The 21,775-nt window shown below is 39.2% G+C and overlaps 1 long non-coding RNA gene across 1 annotated transcript; it reads left to right on the forward strand.

Moving 5' to 3' along the window:
- Positions 1–6,281: 6,281 nt before the first annotated feature.
- LOC140002383 (uncharacterized) lies at positions 6,282–13,623 on the forward strand. Its single transcript, XR_011808754.1, has 2 exons — positions 6,282–8,002; positions 8,242–13,623. It is a non-coding gene; the product is annotated as an uncharacterized lncRNA (long non-coding RNA).
- The last annotated feature ends 8,152 nt before the right edge of the window (positions 13,624–21,775 follow it).

Consider the following 21,775-nt stretch of genomic DNA (forward strand, 5'->3'; position numbering starts at 1 on the left):
ACCGAGGGGTCCGCTCTCGCTTCGTCCGCAATTGGACGTCTCAGTTGTCACACTCTGGGAAACCCAACCCCAACCGAACGGAACACCGGCCTATCATTTTTTGACTCACTCCTCCTCTGAGTCTTCGTTTGGTCTTCGTGCACAAAGGTTGCCTGAGGTTTACCGGTTTTATTTGCTTGTATCCAATTTAGGGTTCGTCGGTAAAAGGTCCCAAGTGAGGCCTGCATTCTCAGAGGCCGCCGAACTCGGCAGGGCGCCTCCCCTGAGATGCGCCTCAGTCTGATGCCTTTATCCGAGTCACAGCACCAAATTGTTATAAGTTAGACCACACAATTTTCTGGTCTATTGAAATTATTTTATTAATCAAGTAAGCAGACACAAGCAAAACAGCGCTGGGTGGCTGGGGAGTCTCCGCTCCACCACAGCACGCAACTTCCCCTTTCCAGTGTCGCTGTTTTAGAGCATTCAAGTTCTGGCTTGTCGAGACTTGACCTGTCGACTTGTCGACTTGTCGAGACTTGTTCTGAGGCTGCGCAGTCTGTTGTTGGGGGTCGTTATTCTTCCTCCGGTGATCATGCGTTGTGCTTGTGTTCAGGTGGGGGCAAAATAGGATGTCTTACGGTGGGTGGGTGGTATCTTACAAAATCCTTGTTTTAACAAGGATGTTTACCCAACCCCCCTTCCCCATTTGTCCCCATGTTACAATGCCATGAGTTGTGAAACCTTATCTCCTCAGTAGATTCTTTAAATTCTCAAGGGCAATGAACAAACCCCTACTAATTTATCACACCTAACACACTGACGGAAACGTCGGCATTGAGTTGCACCTGGCTCATGATTTGCCAGTGTTTGCCTAGAAAGCTCCATGGTTTATATAGCATAGATAGATCCTGAAACAATTGAGAAAAGTTAGACTTGGAGCACTGTGTTCAGCAGTTCTGGGCTCCCCAGTACAAAAAAGACAGGGGTCTCCTGGAAAGAGTCCAGCGGAGGGCAACAAAGACGATAATGGGGCCTGGAGCATCTCCCCTGTGAGGAAAGGCTGAGAGACCCGGGGCTGTTCAGCCTGGAGAAAAGACTGAGAGGGGATCTCCTCAATGTGTATAAATATCTGAGATGTGGTGGACAGAGGGATTTGGCTAACCTCTTTTCAGTGGTTTGTGGGGACAGGACAAGGGGCAATGGCCACAAAATGGAGCCCAGGAAGCTCCGCAACAACATGTGAAAGAACTTCTTCACGGTGAGGGTGACGGAGCACTGGGACAGGCAGCCCAGGGAGGTTGTGGAGTCCCCTTCTCTGGAGATATTCAAGGCCCATCTGGATGCCTACCTGGGCAACCTGCTCTAAGGAACCTGCTTTGGCAGGGGAGTTGGACCCGATGATCTCTGGAGGTCCCTTCCAACCCCTACAATTCTAACAAAAAGGACTGGTTCATATTCATACTGGTGCCACAGTGGTGGAAGACGCTTATTAGACTGGCCTAGAAACCTGAAGTAATGTGCTCAGGAGTGCTAGCTAGTATCCCAAAAACTCAGCCCTGTAGAATGCAGTCACGGGAGAAAGATGACAATGCACTTACAACAGATTAGGAAAAAAGCTAGGAAGCAGAAATGGATATTTTTATGGTGTACTCTTTTGAGCACCTCAGAAGTTCTTGTCACCTGTCTTGTCTGTGATTCCTCAACTTCATGTTCATTATATAAAGGATTTCTCAAAAAGTCATTTTAGAGAACAAGAAAAGCAAACCATATACACAATCCCATTAAAAATGTCAAGCACAGATAAAAAACATCATACGATGGGTGAACAATGTCTGACAGGTAGGGCTCAGAGGGTTATGTTAAATGGGGCTACATCAGGCTGGTGGCTGGTCACCAGTGGGGTCCCCCAGGGCTCCGTTTTAGGGCCAGTTCTTTTCAATGCTTTTATAAACAATTTGGATGTAGGACTAGAAGGTGTTTTGAGCAAATTTGCTGATGACACTAAACTTGAAGTTGTTGGCTGTTGAGGGTGGAAAGGCCTTGCAGAGAGATCTGGACAGATTTGTTATAAATGGCTCAGGATTCAAATTAGGATTAAATAAAAAAATAGGATTTATTAAAAGAATATAAAGGAATAGAGGTAAGCAAACAGCGCTGGGTGCACCGGGAGTCTCCGCTCCACCAGGACGCACACCAGTTACATCAAGCAGCTGATTTTTATGCACCTAGACTAATACATATTCATTACTACTTCTAAAAAAATAGATTATTATAATTAGCTTCCGGGGTCCAGTCCCTCCTACTGGAGCATGCGCATCAGTCTCCTCTGGGGGTCTCTAGGGGTCTTTCATGCTGAAGGCTCGTAGTCTTCCTCTCACCCTTTGTACTCACTCGGCACCATTCCAAGTTTATGGAACACTCTCTACAGGTCTTGTCTCCCAGCCGTCCTTCAGCTTCTTTTTCCTTCCTCTTAATCTCTTGGCCCCCCTGGCCAGATACCAAAGATCCGCATAGTATCCCATAACAGTCACTAGTTGTTATCAGTTGTTCTGAAACTCCCAGACATCAAACACAAACAGCTTCTTATTTGACGCTTCACGAGTAATTAAAACTTTCTTCCCCAGCCATTCACAGACACATCTATAGCAGTGTTAAGTTAATCTCGAAGAAGACAGGAAAAAAAGGCTGTAACTGTTAGAAATAGAAGTCCGGAATAACAAAAGCAAACAGGTTCATAAATTTAAGGAGTGTTTTCTGAAGACCTGATAAATTGACTAGAATGAGGGGGAGACTGGGACACACTGCATCTGTGGTTCAAGAATTAAATTGCCAGTGCAGGACCCAGAGGCAGACAGGATTCAAACAGAATTGTTCTTTATGGACACGAATTGTTAACACATTCCTCACAATGCTCATCTTCTGTTGGTGATGTATGAATCTGAGTAACAGGTACTTTTGGCTGCAGGAGCTGTGTTCACAACTCTTACTGCTTGGAGCAGACTGCACAGAGAGTTGCACTAACAGCCTGCTAGTGATATGCAGATCAGAAAGTTGGGAAACTGGGTCATTTATGGGAGCTGTCAATCCATGCCATGATGGTGTTGCAACTTGGATTATTGAGGGCTCTTTTTGTAACAGAGTTACTTACTTCCTTGACACATTAGTGAAAGTCTTCTCTCAAGACTATGGCTCTTGCTAATACATGACACAAATGGAAACAATTTCAAATACTTGCCAGCAGGCTTTGCTTCCTTTTACCTTCATGCGGATTTTTCCTGTAGCCTATGTAGTAGGGAATATTGTGTTCAGATAAATAGGGTTTGGGCAACAGGCTGTTATTTACTTCCAATATTTTACCGCACTTCAAAACTCTTACTTGAAAACTACTGTAGAAGTTGAAATGATGCTTCAGGTCATAGTTTGATCTGTGGAATTATGAAACTCCTTGTGGTATTTGATTAAGGAGGCATTGGGGAGGCATTGGGGAGGCAAGGACAATCCCCAGACAAGGACTGTATATCTCGAAACAAGACGCTGCAACTCATGATAAGGAAGCGGCAGACGGACAGAGAAACAAATGGAAGGACTATAAATCTCAAAACTGGACATTGGAATTTGTTATAAAGGTACAACAAATGGAAGAATTAGCAACAACCAGCGCTTGCAATTAAGAAACATGCCAGCTCAGCAGATTCCTGACCAAAGGTGAAAAGTACACTGTGAGGAAGACTCGGGGTCTTCCTCCCAAAGACCCCTGCCCACATCCCAAAGACCCCTGCCCACAATTCTTGGGAGGCTCTATGCAGGTGCAAGGTGCCAAAAGGCTAATTAGCATGAGAAGCGAGGGAAGGGGGGGATAGGTAAGGAATATGTATAGGCGCTTGTAGAATATTGAGAGATTGATTGTATAAATTCAAGACTGCTTTCCGCCTTGGGTATGCACGATAGGTGGAGAGATCCCCTGTGCATCATCCAGCGCTGCAATAAAGACTATACCACTTCAAGGAATTTCGGCTTCGATCTTTGAATCATATTTGAACACTTTCTTTCTGTGATCAAAAAGCTTCCTTAAACAAAGCCTCAAGCTCAATTACACCAGTGTGTTTTTAATTTTCTACGGCTGGTTATTTCTATAGCAATACAGAATAACACTGCTCATAATTCCTGAGGTGGGGGGAACTATACCAGCCTCTGAAAGGGTGCTAGCAAGCACCTCTAATTAGCTGAAAGCTTTTGAGGTATCAGCCCATTGTTTTTTCAGGGAGGGGGGGAATGGGAGCCATACTTTGAAACTGAAGTGCTAGGTGCTTAATAAAATGGGTCTGCCAGAATTGTAGGTGTGGTGCTAAAATATGAAGCCTGGCATGGTGGTAGGCCTTGGTGAATCACTGGATCCATCTTTAGGTGTTGCAGAAGTGGGATAATTTGATCCTGCTGTAATATGAATAGTATTGAAATGTCCTACCAACTGAATTAGCAATGTTAACAACTATCTGCGACTCAACTAGAAAATAACCTGCAATCTCATGTATTTGCAATTCACTTTATAAACTCATTGCCATCCATGATGATGATGATGATGTAGAAACACCGAATTCAGGAATAAGGTTTTGTAAATTGATATCATGTTGTCACTGTAGTATTTCAGTGAATTGGAACAGCAGAATTCCATGGGTAGTACTTGTTAAATGTACTTGTCAGCTGGGCTCTTAATTGCATGCCAACTACGATAAGACAACAAAGGTATACTTACTGGTGTATTTATATTGGTGTATTTATAGATGAAAGAAGGGAGTTTGCAGCCACTTTATGTACCTGTGTAGAGGTTCAGCTACGTGTAATTGTTTTCAGATTGTATGTGCAAAAAGAAGGATTTGGCAGCATTAGCCACTGCTGCCACTGTACAAATAAAGACTGTTGTGCCGTTGTACTGTTTACATTAACTATAAATACACCACAGTAGAGAGAGACTAGAAATTCCAAGCTTTTACTGAAGAGTCATACTATAGTTCTTTTTTTTTTTTTCTTAAGCCAAGCACAGCAGGGAGTCTGCAGACAAAACTTTGAGTGTTGTCTGCTTTAGAGCAACATCCAGCATCATAAGTTCTTGTGGAACATGACTGAGCACTTTTATCTGGTGCTTTTTCTTGCTGTAAAGATGCACCTGTAATCTTTTCTCTGAGCTTCAAGTTTCAACATATTTCGTGTCCAGCTAGTAAGAGCATGAAGTCTCTCAACTTTAACTAATTTCCTCAGCTGGTTAACTATATAGTTATTTAGCATTAAAATATTTGTCAATGTATGCACACGTGTGCATATGTGCACAGTCTTGTCTGCACAAAGATCCAAATGTATCCTGTTCTGTCATTTAAAGAGTGACAAATATGAATTACTTATGATGTAGATATGATTGACCTGTATTTTCTAGATACATAGTTGTGGTCTGATCAGCTAATCTGAATATCAGCATCAAGTAGATTCACAGCTCAATGGCCGTTTTCTCCTAAGATGACCAGCTTCATTTTCTCTTCTTTTGAGAGAAATGGAGTTGAGTAACTTTGTGTGACGAGAATGCTCTTTTCTGTAACCTTTTTGTCTCCTGTAAACTTAAGAGTAGAGCATGGTTCTTTCATCTCTGAAAAGTGAAATGACATATTCCTTTTAAATCATTATTTTGGGGAATGGTCTCTGCCATGCTATTGTTGCATGTTGACATACCTGAGTATATATGGAGCACCTATACAATTTTGGACTGGAGAAATTCTGGAGTTAAGTGGTAAAGAGAGCCTGTGGAAACTTCTGCAGAGTCTCATGTTCTTTTGTAATAGTACTTAATAAGGAACAGATTTGTAGGTTATCTAAGCAGATAACTCAAGAACTTGTTTCAAACTCTAAAGATTCCTTTTGAACAGCAATTTCAAGAAGTATGTATTATCTCACTACACCTCTGTCATAATATGTCAGCATATCTAGATGTCTGTTTTCTATGAAATTTGTAATCAGAGATGGATATCATCACTTTCAATACTCTGCTAATTGACCAAACTCTGCATGGAAAAACTGCAGTTGGACAAACATAGATATACCCAGGATCTATCTTTAATGCTAGGTAAATGATTTGATCTTTAGAATGGTGTCCCAGGGATGTACATGTTGCTTTTAGCTACAGGCAACAACAGAAGGCATAAGTGTTGCTTAGTTCCGTCTCCCCCCAGCGTATCCTCTGTGTCTTGCTGTAAGAACAGGTGAACTTGATGTTTGTGGACGGTACCAGCTGAAATGCTGGGTTCACCTCCCTGTGGAGAAAACTGCTTGCTGAATCTCCAGTGCATTGCAAACAAAATTAAACTTCTTGTAAAAGAAGAGATAAGGCTGCTTACCCCAAACTGGAGCTTGCGTATGTGTATTATCTACTTCATTTTTAAATTGTGTTTGTCAGGCTCTGGGGATGGCATCTGAAATAGTTTTTAAGCACTAAATTATTCTATTCTATTCTATTGTGTCTTTTTCCACCCAGAACATGAAGACCAGCTTCTTTTAGAGCCACCTTTTTTCCACGAAATCTCTCAAGAGCGAATGTATTAGCCTAAAATGTGTTTGGTAGATTGTTGTTGGTTTTTTTTTTTTTTATGTAATTCTTCTTTAGTTACCTAAGGTAATACAGTGTAGTCAGTTACAATATAAATAAATTATACTGTATCTTTTTGATTTCTCCCTCATTCCCCCAATTCCAGCCCTGTCTTATGCTTTTTGAGCCAAAAAAAAAAACACTTCTGTGGTTTAATGATATGAATTATTGCTTGTTTGATCAAACAATGTTTTCATTCTACCTTCTGTGCTACTTTCCCAGGAAACTGATAATTAAAAGAAGCCAGCTCAGTAGAATTTCAGACATGGCAGTGGAATCTGCTCTAATCAGTTCAGTCCCTACCACTGCATCTCGTTTTGCCTTACTACAACTGGAAAGTGATACTGATTCAGAGCCTGGAAAAGGCAGAAGTGGCCGACGTGCTGGTAAATCTCTAGCTTCAGAGTGTAGATCTACAAATGTGAAGAAAAGAGAGAAAAGAAGAAAAAAGAGAGAACAGCAGCAGAGTGAGGCCAATGATGTAAAGGGATTGTATTTTCAACAGTGAGTAAGGTTGTTGTCTCATCAAGAGTTTTTGCTGTCCCTGAAAAGTCATTGGTTTTGGTTTTCCCTGTGAAAGAAGAACTACTTAATCGCAGATTACATCTTTACATTGTCCTGTCTTCTGTTTCTGAGAAGTACTTGCATGCTTTAGGGAACTGAAGCTGGAAATACACCCTTTTGTTTCAGTCATTTCACAGCTTAGCTTTCTAAATGTCTCTTTGTTTATCAAGTCTTTAGGGTGGAGTAAGCTCTGTGCACTTACAAATTGCTAAAGCAGTGTTCCATGTCATGAATCGGACCGACTCGGTCTTATCTGTTGTTTTTCATATACAAATCGGACAGAATCCGTTCGCGTTTTGCTCCTTGAGCTCTGTCGGCATTGTGTCTACAGATGTGTCTGTGTGTGGACGTGTGCCTGGGCACTCCCGGCGGCTGCTGGGCCAGCAGCTGCGAGCAGTTGTGAGCGTGGCTCGCCTACTTGGAGACCGCTTGTGTTTGAGGGAAAACTCAGCCTTTACCGCTGAGCTCCACCGGAGCCGTGAGGAGACGCTCTCCTCCATGACGAGCGCGGCGATGGAAGCCGCATTTCGCACCCCTGCTTTGACCACAAGCAGACGGCCCCCTCCACCCTCCCCAGGACTCGAGGGCGAGCTGTGCGCGTCCGTGGGGGCCGGGGGCTGCCCCCCGGTGTCCCCTCACACCCACCCCTCAACCCCCGCTCCGCCCGCGCCCTCCTGCCGCGGGGGGCCGCTGTGCGCGGCGGGGCGGCGCCGCCGAAGGTTGCGGCCGTTGCCTAGCGAGGCGCTGTCACCAGCAGCGCGGGCGGCCCAGGCGCGGCCCGCCGGCCCCTCAGCCCGCCCGGAGGCTGCCTCCCGCCGCCCGGAGCAGGTTTGGAGCGGGGAGCGACGGGGCCGGGGCCGGGGCTGGGGCTGGGGGGAGCCGCCCCACAGCGCCGCTGAGCCGGCATTTTGCTTGGTGTTTGTTTGAGGAAGTAGGAAATGGGATCTCTCCCCTCCTCCGCCCCTCCCCTCCCGCGACTGGTTTGGGTGTCATTTTGGGAGGGGGGGGGGAGTCAGTAAGTTTTCAGTATGTGCTCGTGATTGCCGTGCCCTTTCTGAAATGAGCAGGATTTCAGGCTCTTGCAAAGCCTCCTTGACTGAGAATCAGCAAGAGAAGAGCAGAAGATGTGTTTGGGATCCGGCAGCATTTGATACCCATCGAGGCTTTGGAGTGTTTCTGGTAGACATTTGTAAAGAAATCCTATTCGATGCTTCTTCTTGTGCTTCAGAATTAATCCGTGGGGGGCAGTATAAGGAGCCATGGTTGCTGAAATATATAACTAATAAAAAATAGTTCCATATGGGCATAAACAGACGGATTAAAATCAGAGGAATGCTTGGTGTGTAGTAATCACAACTATTTAAAATCATACCCCCCATGTAAGCAACACGACAGCTTTCTGTGCTTCTGAAATTCTAAATACTTGGCCCTTGTAAGCAGAAGATGGCTTTCAAGCACGTGTGTGTCTATAGGTATTAATTCCGGATAAAAAGGTTTTTTTGAATAATTTCTGTTGCCTATGCATCGGTACTGTAGCAGTGAGAAAATAAGGTTCATTGTAAGTCTATGCTTTATCAAGAGTTCATTAACAAGATCTTACAATATTGTTGCTTCATCCGGCAGTATAACGTCCAAACAGAAAGTCTGACCACTTTCAGACCAAAGGTTAAGTCTGCTAGCTTAGAAGGTAATAGAAGCAAAATTAGTTTCTGCACTGGTTTAACAGTTGTTAACATATCTGCTTTTTTATCACAGTTCCTTTCCAGGGTGTAATGTTGCTTATGTGCATCACTCTTCATGCTGATAAATATTTTAAATTACAAACAAACTTTGATTATCATACTTATCCACTTATCCAAAGCATAGAGAAGCATAACTAGAAACATGGGAAAATGATATGCATAAAAGCAACAGACAAATGCAGCAAGCATAATTTAGGTGATTTAAAATGTAAGGATTTGGACCTAAGAAATATTCTGCCAAAAGTCTGTAAAAGTTGGTTTTATTATTTACTGAACTATAAAATACAAAGTTTAGAAATGTAAATTTTGCACAGTGCAGATGACACACGATGTGAAAGTAAGCAAGTCACTATCACATTCCTTCAGAGACTGATGACGTCTAGTTGCATGATAAATGTGCCTTAGGGAGGCTGTGGTAAGCTCTCATAGGACTAACATGAAGATCAGTGTTTGCCTTGTGGCCAGCAGGTGTTGGAATAATTCGTTAAGTTTTCCTTTAAGAGCACTGTGTAAAAACAATAAGGCTATGCAAAGGAATAGTAAATGTTGTGAAATAAAAGGAAGCTGATTATGCTAGGTGAAAGGCCACAATCTCCTTTAAGCACCTGCAAGAACAACTGCAAAAATGCTGATGTTTATAAAGTAGCCTGCTGGGACTATAATGAAGATGTCAAAACCTCAGGCAGGCAGCCTTTCTTTAGTCCCCTTAAACCATCTGTGGATAATGTGTGGAGGGGGGGATGATCTCAGAAACCATGTAATCACAAATTTCGTGTCTTTTAGTCTCTTAAAACAAATATAAAAACAAAGATCAAAGCCACCATCTAGACTGTGCTGATTGACTTTTTGAAGAACAGCCCAAAGCTAGCATAAGCAAGCACTCAGAGTTCTAAACAATCAGTATCAAAAAAAACTAAACAAGAACATGTTTATCTACCAAATATCTTCTTGTATCCTTTTTCTGTTTAAATCTTCAGCCAGCTGGACATTCAATTTATTGAAAGCATGCCTTCATTTACTAAGAACATGAGTATATTCTTATGGATATGAAAATATATATTTATAGACAAAGTAGAGAGAAAATACATATTAAGCTGTACATAAAATGAGGCAAATGGCTGAGAAAATATGTACTCAGGCAATGCATCAGCTGGTTATCTTTATTTTTTCTTTTTTTTCTTTCTTTTTTTTTTTTTTAAATGGGAAGTTTTTATTACAACTTATTACATAGCTTGTAAAGTAATGTAAAATCTCTGATGTAAAGTCTTATATTTCATATTGAAATGCAAAGAACCTGGAATTAAAACTACCACTTAAAGATGATATTTTTATGGAAACTTGAATCCTATCACTGTTTTTGATTCGAAGTGTTCTGAATCATTATTTCTCATAATTACATGCAAATTAACATCTCATATGAACACATGGATTTCTATTTTATTTCATTAAGAGACAGAAAATAGCAATCACAAACAAAAAGTAACTGAACTCTTTCCAAAGTCTGAAAGTCTACAGACAAAATTTGCTTTGGTCTTTCAATAACCCAAGCACTTGCCCAAATTTTTAATCTTTCTGGATCCTGCTTCTCTGCAAGTCTTCCAATGTTTTTGCTAGACATAGCCTGATTTCATATGGCAATAAATATTTAAAACAAGAACAGACCCAAAAGCACAGATTTCCTGCAACAGACACCGAGATTTAACTCTTAGTTTTTCACTAATCCAGGAGCTCCAATCGTCAAAAATAATTTACAGCCTTTTTTGTCTTGGTCCCTCATTAGCTATGCTAAATGTCCTTGGCATCAAGAAATGAAGTAGCCATTTGCTCACTGTAGTATCCTTTGAATGGCTGTAAACCAGTAACATCAGGAAAGGTACTGCTTTGCCTCATTAGATTTATTGAACTAGCAGGGAACCATTCTGTTGCATGACTGAAGTCACTATTTGACTAAGTAAACATTTAATGTATTTTAACTAATGTTTCATGCCTACTCACAGCTTACAACTATTGCAACTATATATTTCAGCCATTTTCCTTTTTTTTCCATAACTGCCTCTGATTTTCTTCAGTCTAAACAAGACAAACTATAAAAAGGTCTTGCTCTGCCAAACTGCCAACCTGCATTGGTAATTTACATATTAATAATTACATACATAAAAGAGTAAAGCATTACTTAGCACAATTCATTAACAAAAAGAAGTTTGCATGTTGCCAGAGTTGAACATCACACAAGAATTGCAAGACCTGTCGCCTTTACATTAATATGCAATGCAGGACTTCAGCAGGTGCTCTACCTCCTGAAATCATTTTCATGAACAATTCGTCATGAAAAGTACTCTGATGGAAATATAATTTGCAATAGAGACCAGTGAAAAAATCAGATGTTGTCTCTGGCAACTGTACCAAAATTTCCAGTCACTTGTATGGGTCAAAAAAAAACTTAAATCCAGTTCCATACCCTCACGTCAAATAAAAAGATAAACTTATTAAGTACTATCCATAAGGATATGAGTGTTTTTATCTGCTTTTCATGAAAAACAAAGAAAGAAAAACACACGCACCCTATCCCAAAGTATCACCTCTCCTAAGGCTTGAAATTTGCTTTTAATTGAAGTTTTAACACATCTGTGCTCCATTCCTACCTCATCTCTGTGTGCCAATGGTGTCCATACAGAAATACATACTTCATAAGAGAAAAAGAAAGATGATGACAGTTCCCTTGATCAATTTTTAGCAGGCTCCTCTAGGCAGCTGTAGCTTTAATCCCAGAGTCAGAAATTAAGACTAAATCTGTGAAGAAGTGCATTAAACAAATTTCACCCACTATGAGGGTGGTGAGGCAGTGGCACAGGCTGCCCAGAGGAGCTGTGGGTGCCCCATCCCTGGCAGTGCCCAAGGCCAGGCTGGATGGGACTTTGAGCAACCTGGTCTGGTGGGAGGTGTCCCTGCCCATGGCAGAAGGGGTGGAACCAGGTGGTTTTAAGGGCCCTTCCAATCCAAACCATTCTGTGATTCTATGAATTGTTGGAACTGTACTGTAGCATTCCAGCCAAGCTTTGTGTACTGGGTACACATGGTAAAGGTTTGGCTGCAGGGGTGAGCAGAGCCCAGCAGCTGCCTCATGTCAGAGCAGAGCTAGCTCTGGCCGGCTCCAAAAGGTTCTGGCTGCTGGCCAGAGCTGAGCCAGAAAGTTTAAATCACGAATTTAAACTTTCCACTTACCACAGCAAACTTCTATGTATGTCACCTCTTGGTTGCTTAGATCTCTTCCTGATGCACAGTAGCGCAAGGCTCAATTTTAAGAAGTCCCTTATTAGGAAACCAGGATGAATGTGACAAGGAGGGAACAGTTTATCACTTCATTCTTTCTCTAACTATCTCCCATTCTTCACTTCTAGGGCAGGACGCTCAATTCACTATAAGCAGTAAAAAAAAAAAAAAAAAGGCAACAGGCTGTAGCCACCAGGAAAAAAACAGCTATGATGGAAAGCCTTCAAGGTAAATCATTAGCTCCTAGGCCTTTTTAAGTCCAGTCAACTGATCTCGTCATAAAATGAAGATGAAAGACATGGTCAATACAAATTCAGAGAATGGTAGAACAATCTGTTTCTTCAGACACAGAACGTCTGCATCCAGCTAGTTTGCAAGTAATCCATTGTGCACAGGAGGATCAGGTGGAGCAGTCAGTTTACTGCAATACCACTTTTCTCAACTTATAACTTTGTAAGTGCCTTGTTTTATCTCTGCTTGTCAAGCCTTTTGTACCAGGTATGTTTTTGTACCGTGCCTTCTGCCTATTCAGGAGAAAGCAGAATGATAAGGACAATATGCTTGCTTGCCTACTGCATGCTACAGTAGACAAATCATGGAAACCTTAAACATGGAAGTTAAAATTTTCATGAACGTCTTAAAAACAATAATAGCAAACTTCTTTAATAGTTGCTATGATCAATCTAAGCACAACTTTTAATTTCCAGACCACTTGTTTTCAATTTTTCATTTCTAGACTATGTCTTTCTAACTGTGGGATGGGAAGTGGACAATAAAATTAAAAAGAATCATGGATGGATTGAAGATAAATTAATACTGATGAAGATATATTTTTATTAACAGGCTGTGAGCTGTGTCTATTTTCAGATTAAAGTTTGCTATAAAAATACGAAGCCAGCATAAGTTTAAAGCCTTCAAATATATTTTGGGTATTTGCATAATTACACTTGCAAATTAAAATTCCACTATTAAATACATATATATACAAGCACACCTTTTTATTACTTTTTTTTTTTTAATGGATTGGCACTGGACATTTTCTGTAACAAATCTTTAAATGACGTTTAGATGTAGAGCTTAGTGATATGGTTTAGTGGAGGACTTGTTAGTGTTAGGTCAGAGGTTGGAATAGGTGATACTGGAGTCCTCTTCCAACCTAGATGATTCTGTGATTTTGTAAAATATGAATGACCGTGATTTTACCACACTTATTACAAACAATTAAATATCATGCCAAGTTTATTACATCAAGGCACATATCTTTGTTGAAGAAGATAACCACAATGCAATTTTAACATTTAAATGATAGTACCCAGCACCTCAATTAACCTAGTGCTCATGGCACTGAAAGGAAAAAAAAAAGACAAAGAACTCCATATGCATCTGCACATTTCTTAGCAAACAGCAAATTAATTCTGAGTGAGCAGTTTTGAAGTTAGATACATCATGCATTTGTGTCTCTTGGTAAGAAGTCAGTTTCTCTCGTATGCACGGTTGAGCTACAAAATAAGGAATTACCAAGCACCTGACCTGTTGTATGTCCACACAGATATGGAAATCAAGCTGAATTGTTTGCAGTTTCTATCTTTTCTAGAAACCCTAACAGAACGCAATGAGGATAACACAGGTTTAATTCCTATTTTCCAGACAAATGGCAGTCCTCCCTCTAACATAGTCTATACTTACGGGTTTAGCTTTAGACAAGTGTACTTCAGAGAACTGAAAGGATTGGCCATCTTAATGGTAACAAAGGAATTTCTCAGAATTACTGACCACAGAGATTCATAGGAGCAAAGAGTAAGAAAAGATTTTGTAAAGGTTTGTGTACTCTAGGAGACCACAATCTCTTTGTCCCCTCGCCCCCCCCACCGCTATAGCCAGAATTGCAAATGGCTCTGTAAATGTTATGGAGAGCTTTTCTGAAATCAATTCTAATAGCTTTGAATATAACTATAATCAGATTTTGTTTAAAGCTCTTGATATGTTCTTTGCACAGGATGGCTATCGGGCACATATAATTGAACATTATATAATAAAGAAAAAATACATTGGCTTTTTGTTCTAGGCACTAGTTTCCATGGACTACTTCTCATTGTATATTACCATTTTCATAAAAGCAGCTCCAAACAGTTGCAAAGACTTATATATGTAGTCATTTTTTTGCAACGCCCACAAGCTTTAACATTTCAGTTGTTCAGAATCTTACTGGCCTATGCCCCTTTCCCCAACAAAGGAAATAAGGGCACAAAAATAATTTCTCTTCTTGTTTTCTAATGTCTTAGAACAACACATATTCTACCTACACCTGAAGAGGCAACAAGTCACCAAATTTCAGGAAGCATAAAGCATTTAAGCAGGGAAGTCATGCATACACTATTTGGCATGTGTGAAAACCATTCAATTTCAAACATTCTTATCTGTATGGAGAATTTAGGCACTTCAGCAATTCCATGCAAATGGTCCAATACTGCTTTCACCATGTTTTCTCTTAAATAATGTTAACCTCATTCATCTCCAGAATCACAAAATTGGTGCAGTTTACTAAAATTTTGAATGAATTCTCCACCTATTTCCAACACTTGCTTGGAAACAGAGCTGAGAGTGACACCTTACCAAATACGTTTCATTTAGAAAAGATTAGAAGACAAAACGTAAGTTTACTGCAAGGAAGTACATAAATTTTAAATTAGTTAGAAATATTAGTACACACAAAAAGCAATATACTATTTTGAATAAATTCCTGGTGCATTACTAAGTAACTTTAGGTAAAATAATGTTTATCTAAGAGAAACACGGAATTGCTTTACAGGCAAGGAGTAACCTAAAGAGGGGAGGCTTAGTTTAGGTATAAAGAAGAAATTATTTGCTCTGAGGGTGGAGAGGTACAGCAACAGGTTGCCCAGAGAAGCTGTGGATGCACTTACCCACAGAGAAGATGTGGAACACTTCCCCACCCCTGGAAGTATTCAAGGCCAGGCTGGATGGGTCCTTGGGCAACCTGGTCCTTGGGCACCAGGGAGGTGTCCCTGCCCTTGTCAGGGGGCTTGGAACTCAATTATCTTTAAGGTACCTTCCAAACCAAACCATTCTATGATTCTGGGATTCTCACATCCTCTTTCCTTACTACCCTTTTGGAAGTCAGTACTCTTCAGACAGCTGCAGGCCCTCTTTCAACTTACATTTCTGGGAACAAAAACAAATTTTCATGTTGAATTTATGTCTCACTTTTGAGTATTTGGGCTCCTCAGTGTTGTATTTGTAAATATTTCATTTCTCTGAGTTTGCCCTTTAAAAACCAAGGGCATTAAAGATCTCTTCCTGTTTACCCATTTAAGTTAAAGCAAATCAATGAAGAATCATAGGATCTAAAGTTCTTTTGTTTTTTCCTAAAATTTTTCTTAATCCTCAATATCAGATTTGTCATGGCAAAGAAATCAATGAAGATACTGGTTGAATGTCAGTACCTAGGCTCTTGGATTATTACTACCATTTTTTTCCCCATAATCCATATTTAGAAAGCTAAAATGTCATATATGACTAGAGTGAACACTCCTATCTACTTTTTTCCCTTTAATACTGTTAGAGAGATCTACAGTTTCCAAAAACTACCTCATCAGAAATTCCTTAGTATCTCTTCCAGACTTCACTGACTCAAGAAACAATGTTATTGACCACACATCTTAGCTTCCTTTCTATTTTCTCTGAACATCATCTTAATTTTTGTAATTACTTTCGTTAGTTAACCTATAGAGCTGGGGTTCAAGCAGATCAAGTTCCTATGTCTAGACATATGTTCCTATGTCTATGAGACTTCCCCCATTCCACACGAACACCTCTATAGTGGCATGCTGACCACAACTAATTAATAATCAAATCCATTCTTCAATGGAGTTACATATCTGGTTATCCCTATTATCAGTATTTATATCTTCCTTTTTCCCTTGCCACTTCTCCTATTACTCTTTTGCTATTTTTACTACATTTGCCATTTTCTTTTTTTAATTCTTCTTAAGTACTAAGTTAGTTTAAAAGAATTCATTACTTCTTCCGAAGTCTCATTTTTGACACTTTCTTTTACTATTTTTCCACTCTCAATTTGAAGATTACACTATTGCAGTGGAATCTATCCATCATGAAGAGCTTGATTTCGTTGAATGTTACCTTGTAGTCAGGTATTCTAAATGAATCTTGAAGTGATTTTTGTTTCTTTTTTAACTTTTATTTATTTATTTATTTATTAAGGGGATTAAAATAATTTCACCCATATAGCCCCAGCACCTTTCCTAATCTTGGGCAATTACTCGTTACAGCAAATAATTGTCATTTGTTCCAAGTACCAGTCTTTGCTAGTAGTGACATTGTTACCAGCTTACCGTCCCCCTCCATACTAGACACCCAAAATTTTCTTTTTAAGTGAAAGAATGTCCTTCTAGAGAATGGAAGTTTTTACCCTGACATCTTTTAAGGCACTGATCCTTTATTTCCGTCTTACTATTCTAATCTTACTAATTACTATTTAACCCCCAAACTACTCTTTCCCATTATGTTTTTGTTTGTTTGTTTGTTTTTTTAACATAATTTGCAAATTGCTTTCAGGAGAGCATTAAAGATAATGTTATTTCATTAATTTAAAATTAGTCAAGGTGATTCTCATGATATTTTCTGTTGTTCTTATGCACAAATTGCAAAACACAACTTTTATTAGCCTCACACTGAATTACTTAATTACAGGATGAAATCATATTCAGTAATAACAACTAAAGCACTTAGCCGTGTTCAAGAATGAAGTGAAAATCATTTAGATTCTTGCAAGTGGGTTCTCAGAGTTCCAATACATTTTTAAAGATACTTTTATATCACATAAAACGCATTCTTTTATATGATAGGACAATCCATAACAGAAGAAAATGAAGATCTTCATCCACTACAGCACTCTTTACTCTGAAAGAGAATGTCATGCTATAACCATTACAAAGAATTTCATTATTCTCTCAACCACAGCAGCCACCCAGTGGCTACTCTTTTTAATACTCAGACACGCATAAAACCAGGAATTTAGGAGATGGTCAGAACCTGCAATTTTCAGTGATAGCCTCTTGCATTAAATATTCCTTTTATGTGAAAGAGGAAATAAAGCCATCAACATTTTTTCTTTGGAAGCAGACTCTACACAAACATTCAGAAGAAGAGGAAGAAGAAAAAAACAAAGATATGGATGTAAATGTTGTGAGGCTCTTTTGTCATTACTGTTTATATATATATATATATATAAACATATATATATATATAGTGTCTGTTTGCTTTTCTTTAAATAAGAGACTGTTAATAAGAAGATATATTGTTAATAAAGTTTTAATAGGAAACTATTTCTGTGTGATAGGCTATTTTTTTTCTTTAAACTATAAATCTAGAGAGAAAAAAAAAAAGTTATTAAATGGAAAAAAAGTTATTAATGGATGTTAAAAGTATCAAGAAATTTAGACCAACAGCACTGACAGATGTTTCTGAACTACATTATAACTCGTTATGAAAGTTTTGCAACAGTTCTCAATCTTGCAGGAACATAAGAGAATTTATTTCATGCCTTATTTAAGTGTCTTTTTGCGTAGGTGCCAGAAAATGGCTTCATATCCAAAAGCTTGCCTGTTTTTTTTTTTAACTGTATTGGTCTAGCTAAAAATGTTACTCTCCCTGCCATTTTTGCCTTGAAGATATCCGTAAACCTTCACAGTTTCAATATTAGTGATTATTAGACACTTTAATATTTATAAAGCAATTATATACAGCCAAAGAGGAACTTAAATAATAAAATTCATTTAAGATGACAAGAAGCATGAAGTTCTTCATCCACATTCTTATGATCTTCCAAATACTCTACTTGAAACCACTTCTTTCCATTTTCTAAGTTCCAAGTTTAACAAAATCTGTGTACATAATGTTTCAATAATGAGGAAAACCTCTATAAAATTCAAAAACTATAACAAATATAAATTATTATCAATGAATAATGCATGTTACTACCAGACAAGAAGTGACAGACGATTACAAAGAAAAGAACCAATACACTTTGTTGTAAATGGCATCGGTTTCTGCTGTGCATACCTAAGTATGTTGGAAGATATATACTTATTGTTACAGGAGTTCCCTCCAGCAATCTTAATATTTGGAAACTGCTATAGTGCACTCTCATTTCAATTGAATGAATGCCATTCTTTGATATTCCTGTATAAGAAACAGAATCAGGAATGATTCTTTGAAATATAAACTTGTGTAATAATTTTGCATTCTTTCACGTTATTACTAGCCTCTACAACTGTATTACTTGTGCTTTCAGTAAACTGATAAAAATTTTTGCCATTTCATCTATAATGATAATGATCTCTAGGAAACAAAATACATAATTAAAAAATCATAAGCTGACCTTCAATGTATGTTTGACCAAAGTCTGGAATTTCTCTTTGAACTGAATCTGATAATTGTGTTCTGTGCTAGAGACGATCACGTACAGTCAGGACTATGCTGCAGCTTCCTTGACACAAAGCTACACAGTCAGTGTCACCAGTCTTCCATACATGTGTAGGACAAGCCCACTTTCTGCATCAAGCTGAGTGAAGGTCTACATGAAGTCTTTTAGCAGCACCTACAGATTCCTGTTTTTTTTTTTGTTTGTTTTGTTTTGTTTTTCTCTCAGAGATAGCCACTTCTTTTTGTCACATTTTCTGCTTACTTAAATTTCTTTTTCTTCTCCATCATTATTAGTCCCCAACTTCAAGATGACCCATTTATTTCTGCCCATTTTTCTTTGTAGAGGGTTCAGAACCTCTAACTGAGAACCCAGGAATCAAACATTTTGACACATCTACTTGTTGGTTTGACACCTGGAATTTGATATATAAGTTCAGGTTGAGGAACTGGTATGTTCTCCAAAGCAGACTGCAGGCAACACACAAAAAGTTAATGGAAATATGTAATTTCTTCATACATCATCCCTTCTCATGGAGGAAAGTAGTTACTAGCTTATCTTTGTTCAACTCCTTAACCTGAAACTATTTGCTCTCAATAATTTATATTTGACTTTAATTACGTTTCAGTTCTAAGTTCCAATGAATTCTGATAGACCATATTACTGAAAACATTTGCTTAGTGTTTGCATCATTTAACCAAGGCTAGGGTCGATAAATATTAGCTAGCAGTAGGCCTACAGTCCTAATTTTTATTTTTTTTTTAATTCCTTCTGCTGGACTACAGTACTACCTGAAGCTATGACTTCAGTTTTTCCACTGCAACATGCTTAGCCACTGACAGACTAGGCTGTTGTATGGATAATACCCTTGCCAGAATTTTAAACCCTGCCCAGTGAGATTCAATTTTTATTGGACATTGGAATTAATAATGAAATCAGTTCTTAACTGAATTTAGCAAATCCCAAAGACCTTAAATTCTCTAATACTTGATTTTTTATTTTCCACTTGGAGTTTCTGAAACAAAATGAGAATAATATTAATAAAGTAGTGGAAGTAAACAAAACCAAGCATTAATATTGGATTAATATTAATGATCCAATTAATGGAGCAGTTTGTCATTCACTGATGGATCATCAGATTAGCCATAAAACATGCAACATGTTACAAAGAAGGGTTCAACATATCCACTATTTAGAATAAACAACTGATGTAGTGTATGCCTCCGTACCTGATGTACGTAGTGTATAAGTGAATGAGAAATTTGGAAGAAGCAATAAAGTAGAGTGAGCCAGAGCACAAGACGGTATGAGAGATGAAGAGGGACAATGTGACTGTGTAAGAAAAAGACTTGGGCAAGCACACAAGACTAAGCATGAAGAAGCACGTGTGAGAAAGACAGAGCAAGAGAGCACGTGCCCATGACTGAACACAAAGGAGCATATAGATGATTCAAAGATCGAAGCCGAAATTCCTTTAAGTGGTATATTCTTTATTGCAGCGCTGGATGCACGGGGGATCTCTCCACCTATCGTGCATACCCAAAGCGGAAAGCAGTCTTGAATTTATACAATCAATCTCTCAATATTCTACAAGCGCCTATACATATGCATTACCTATCCCCGCCTTCCCTCGCTTCTCATGCTAATTAGCCTTTTGGCACCTTGCGCCTGCGTAGAGCCTCCCAAGAATTGTGGGCAGGGGTCTTTGGGACGTGGGCAGGGGTCTTTGGGAGGAAGACCCCGAGTCTTCCTCACAGTGTACTTTTCACCTTTGGTCAGGAATCTGCTGAATTGGCACGTTTCTTAATTGCGAGAGCTGGTTGTTGCCAATTCTTCCGTTTGTTGTATCTTTATAATGAATTCCAATGTCCAATTTTGAGATTTATAGTCCTTACAGTTGTTTCTCTGTCCGTCTGCCGCTTCCTTATCATGAGTTCCAGTGTCTTGTTTCGAGATATACAGTCCTTGTCTGGGGATTGTCCTTGCCTCCCCAATGCCTCCCCAATACCTCCTTAATCAATCCCCCCTTTTCTTTTCCCATGCAAATTCTTTTGCATCAGATACTTTCATTATTTACAGTAACACAACAAAGCAGGCATCTAAACAACATGCACACAAATATTCCTAACACTACTAATGTGATTAGAGCAATGAACACTTGTTCCCACCATTGGAAGTTGGGCAACCAGGCGGTTATCTTATTCCATATTTCACTAAAACTCCATGAAAGATCATCTTTACTGATCTCATGTAGGACCCTTGTCTGCTTCCATATTTCTTCCAGGTCGGTAGAGATCCTTCCACTCTGATCTACATACATACAACAACTTGTATTTATTACTGTACAGACTCCCCCTTGAGCGGCCAGTAACAAGTCTAGGGCCATCCGATTTTGTAATACTACCTGTGATAAACTAGATATCTCTTCTTGTTGAGCCTTTATAGCATCCAGAGTTTTGTTTTCTAACTTCTCTATAATTGCAGAAATATTAACTATCGCCTTTTCCAATTCATTCACTCCTAACCATGGGATAAACCATCGAACAAAACTATGAAAAGCGGTGTGTCTCTCTATCAATGGATTGTTAATTTTTCGTCTAATTCTCCAGATATGATTTCTCAAGTAACCTCGAGGCACTACATCATGTACTGTCATACTGGGGACTACTGCTCCAAGAGTGCAAGTTCCCTTCCAGTTCTCGGGCAAGACCTTACGGGCTGTATCATTGCATAGCCAATACCACCCTTTTCCTTCTGGAACTGGCCAGCTGGTTGAATTTGCCCAACTGCTAGTTGTACTAATATCAATTGTTTGATTACAAGATGTCTGATTTCCCACATAAGTAGTACCCGTATTTATACAATCCTGTTTTCCCATACCCTTAGGCAGGTTACACCTTTGTACACATACATAGTAAGATTCCAATGGCACGAAACTACTAACTTCTAGTTCCAAAACTTCTTCATATTTTTGACCCCAAGATGTGTTTTCCCACAAATTAGTCCAAGGTAAGTTTGCAGGCAAGGGAATCCTGATTAACGATACACCCTTATTCCCATGCTGTGGCAGATGGGTGCATACCCAACAGTTTGTCTTATTAATTACTTGAGAAATTGTTTGTATCA

The sequence above is a fragment of the Anas platyrhynchos genome, chromosome 4 (assembly GCF_047663525.1).
Source record: "Anas platyrhynchos isolate ZD024472 breed Pekin duck chromosome 4, IASCAAS_PekinDuck_T2T, whole genome shotgun sequence".
In the NCBI taxonomy this organism is placed as follows: Eukaryota; Metazoa; Chordata; class Aves; order Anseriformes; family Anatidae; genus Anas; species Anas platyrhynchos.